Source organism: Malania oleifera, chromosome 1 (genome assembly GCF_029873635.1).
Source record: "Malania oleifera isolate guangnan ecotype guangnan chromosome 1, ASM2987363v1, whole genome shotgun sequence".
NCBI lineage: Eukaryota > Viridiplantae > Streptophyta > Magnoliopsida > Santalales > Ximeniaceae > Malania > Malania oleifera.
In genome coordinates, this window is record NC_080417.1 from 131697167 (window position 1) to 131701999 (window position 4833).

Below are 4833 nucleotides of genomic sequence, written 5' to 3' on the forward strand. Positions count from 1 at the left end.
GAGCGGAGAACCATGCGGGTGTAGGACCCATCACGATAGGGGGATTTTAGCAGAAATCAAGTAAGAGAAATATGCTATGCTAGGCAATTCTAGTATGTTTTAGTATAAATTATGCGTTTTTACCATATTATTATTCACAGTAGGAATTTATATAGTTTATCCATTATGTATAACATGTTTTAAATTACTGTGTGACTTGAGAATATAGATATAGTATAGAGACATGCTTTACAGTATTTTTCAGAGCTATGCTTTATAGGTTATACAGACAGTGAATATATTTTATAGTAATTACAAAATACCATGATTATACAATTGATACAGATACAGTTTACAGTACCATGACATATAATTTTACAGTTCATTTCAGAAATACAGTTGATACAGATACAGTTTATCACAGTGTCATGATTTATACAGGTATTACAAAATCACGGTAAAACAGATAGTTGTATGTAGAAATGTATTATATAGTATCAGACCTTGATGGACCATACAGATACAGTTTATAGAGCACGGTATCGTTGCTACATACAATATAGAGTGCAACCACCTATTCAGATAATACATGGTATGAAAGTCGATCGTATAGAGCTCACGAGTGGACAAACTCCCCATCAGTTATGGGTTGAGGAGGGCTGATCAGACTGATTGAGTATAGTGGTCTATCCTGGTCGGCCAGCTAGGGTAGATCCCGCCTACGGGCCGCACAACCCTGTCATGAGGAATTAAATCATGACATACAATTATCCACAAGGATGTTTTCAGCTATTAGATGTATATACAGTTTTACAGTAATAGTGGGGGTACTTATGTATAATAGAAGTATTATGAATGGAAAACCTATAAAAACAGATATGTTAAGCAACATGGTTACAAGCGGTGGTTGTATATGTTATTTGTACTTGTATTCTCATATTCAGTTATACATGATTATTTAGAAACAGATCTTTAAAGTATTGTAACTCATTTGTCATACACTAGCTATAGCATATTTCGTATTACTGAGCATCGTCTCATCCCATTACTTTAACATTTTTCAGGTGATTCAGGTAGGTGAGCTTATTAGGCTCGTAGATAGAGGGGCCTCAGTACTTCTTTGTTAGTAGAGTGAGTATTTTTTAGAGTATTTATATATAGCCCTAGCCTAGTTGAGGGTGTTTTAGGAAATAGTCATATATGTATATTTTGGGGACACATTTTAGCACTTTAGTATTGTATATTTTCTTGATTGTGTTTATATGGATCCCATTTCTCGCTACTTAGGTTGATGGTTTGGTTTAGTCTAGTAGGTATCAGAGCATTATAAATCTTATGGTATTAAAAAAAAATCAGAACAGGAAAATAATTTGCAGGTCGTTACACATTCAGTATAACCCAAATTTACCTATGAAGTTCCAAAGAATAAGGAAGCTTACCCGCCCATACAAGTAGCTTTCCTCTGCCCTGATATCATTTGCAGCCTAACCCGATTAACTTGAGTACAACTACAACTTGTGCTTATCAAAGCACTCACCTTACTCAGTAAGCCCTCAGGCGGTGTGTTTTACTTCGTTTTAATTATTTATTAACTCACACTATTCATTCCTCATTTCATTGTTGTTCCCATTTTCATGTTCATTTCCATTCATTTTTCCTTTCCATTTCCATATCTAACTCATGAGTGTCGCCATATTGAGGTATTCGTGTAAGAACCCAACTCAAGAATTTTGAATTAAATAAATAAGAAAAGGGGAAGGAAATTTAAAAATGCAAAATCAGTAGGGCTCATCGATGAGGCTCCTTCTCTCGTCGACGAAGTCCTTTCTATTGCTCATCAACGAAATTTAGAGGTTTGTCGACGAGCGAATACTGAGAGATTTTGGGAATTCTTGAAATCTCAGACTCATCAACGAGGCCACGCCATGGTCGACGAACTCCTTTCTTCTGCTCGTCGACGAGCTCTCCACTTTGTCAACAAGTTTGGCCAGGTCAAAGGTCTATAAGTTGAATTTTTGGTTGCTTCATTGCTAAGAAACATAAAAGCCCTCTCTCTCTCTCTCTCTCTCTCTCTCTCTCTCTCTCTCTCTCTAACTTGAACCACTCTCTCTATCTAGGGTTTCAGGCCATCTATTACCTCGAATCAACGATCTGACGATACCACGTGGATCAAAAAGAGAATCTCTACGTTTATAGCGGATCAGAATTTCGTTTCGAGGATTTTCGAGTTTTATCCCAAAATCGAGGTAAGGGTCCAATTTCGTTTTTGGTTTGGTAGTTATGTAGTAGATACGAATATAATGAAGTTGTGTTCTCCGATTTTTAGGTTTTGGGAACTCGGTTCGTTGTGTTGGAGCCATTTAGTTCGTGTTTTGGTTTCGGGGAAAGGTAATAGGTTTCTGTTTATATCAGATATTTTTATAATCTGAATCAGTAAAACTATACTTTACGAGTTATAGGATTTTCGAGTTTACAGTTTTTGGGAAAATTGGGGGTTTCGAGTATCATCTCTATTTTTGTTGGAAAACTATATATTTGGTTAAACTGTAATATAGAGATGATGTACCTTTGATTATTTTAAATTGTATTTTTGGAATACCTGATATGGAATTGTTTGTTTACCCAAATAAGTGTGGAATGAGTTTATATATATTGAATCATATGTTTTGTGGAAAAGCATGTCGGTTAACTACCGTAGGCTTTGAATGATGTATTTTATGGAAAAGCGTGCCGGTTAACTACCATAGGCTATGTGTAATTGAAATGAGATATAGGAACGTGAGTTCCAAAATGTTTCAGGTTTTGTGAAAATGTTGAATTAGGATAAAACCGAAGGCCTAGGACAATCGAAGCGTGCCGATTAACAACTAAAAGCTGAGATATGAGGCATGCCAGAATAATACCGTAGGCAGCGATATCCGACTTGAGGCTGAGGGTGTGCAATACGACTTATGATTCCGGTTGGTCATCGAAGGGTATGAGTTTGTACCATGTTTGCACCAATTGAACGCTGTGGGGCTTAGGCTACGCCAGGTTACTGAGGGCGCCGTGTCGCACGGTCGACTTAAGCTGAAGAGTGTGACGACACTAGACTGAGGTGTTTTGTGATATATATATACTGGAACTGTTTTGTGAAAATACTGGATTGTGAAATGTTTATGTTTAACTCTTTAAATAATACTCATGTGCCACACACTGATATAACCTATTTCTCCTTTATTGAGAGGTGTTTCACCCCTATCATACAAATGTTTTCAGGTCCTTCAAGTAGTCGACACTAGCGTCCTAGCGGTTCAGGAGCGTGGTGGTTGGTTAGCTATGTAGAGGTACTTGTGTAAGTACTGGTCCTTTGTCGGGTAGTCATTTTGGGTTATGTAGACACCCCGGGTATGTTATGTATTTTGGGAAACTAGATCCTGTTTTGTATAGACTCTAGTATGGTTTTATAGATGTATTAGGTTGGATTTTTTGCTACGTATATACTGTGTATGTGATGATGGATAGGGTATACGTGAACCCTATGGGGTCGAATTCTTATATTTTATAGTATCATGGACAATTGTATAATACAGGGACAGGTTAGGTTATTAAATCACACCCTGGGGCCCATTTTTGAGTTCGGGGCGTGACAATCCGTGTCTGTACTCATGGCTACCCTAAGGATCTCACTCCACGTCATGCTTCCCCCCATGAATAGGGTTGTGCGGTCCGAAGGATGGACCTAACCATGGTTGGCCGACCCGTTTAGGTCAAATGTCACCATATATCTCATGTCTGTAGTACGACTGGCCAGCCAAAGCCCTAATCCGGACTCAGGGGCTCTACAACTCTACTATACGGCTCAGCCTACTATCACGCCACACGCTCCACGAGCCCGTGTGGTTGCACTGCTCCACTAGCAACGATACCATGCTCTCAATATCATAACTCATCATTAGGGTTTCCATATTCATCCATGAGAGTTTTCACTACCACATACCAACAATCATTATGTGGTATTGACATTTCATCCAGCACATGTTTGCATTCCCCATGCGGAATTCCACATTTCATTTCTCACAGTTTAATATTCATATTGCAGAATTAACATGCAATGTTCACATTTCATATATTTACATTTCCCATATTCATATTTCACGTTTTCATATTGCAAAATTAACATTACAATATTTTCATTTCCCATATTCACATTTCTTATCATCATCTTTCACATGTTCACATTCCTCATATTCATATTGTAGAATTTTACATTGCAATATACACATTTTAAAATCAGTATTCTCAACACATTTTATCATATAAACATATCTTTTCACAAATATTCATTATTTCTTAAAACACATTCACATATTTCACATTTCCTCATTTTCTTAGAAAATACCTTTCCTGCATATTTTACTTTCATCATTTTCCCATAATTCAATTCTCATACCATAACACATTTCAATATCACATATTTCACTAGGTAATTCATTTATCACAGTTTAAACATTTCTCAACACAATTCATAAGCCACACAAATTTCATCTGATATTTATATTGTAAATAAATTTTAGGTAAAATATCATATATTATTTTCACATATTTTCCCACCCATAATTCTCATAAAAATACTGTTATAATTTATTCTCCTTACTTGACTTACTGAGATGCTCGCAATTTAATCCAAACCTACACCCATGGTGTTCCCAGCTCAACACCTAGAAATTTACATTTTCCTAAACAAAACTTCAGTATTATTCCATCTACTACACTTTCCTTAGTCCAGAAATACCAAATATCTTATAAAACTTAAAATAACCAACTTACCAATATTTTGGGATGATGCCCAAGTTGGCCTAACCAGCGAACTAC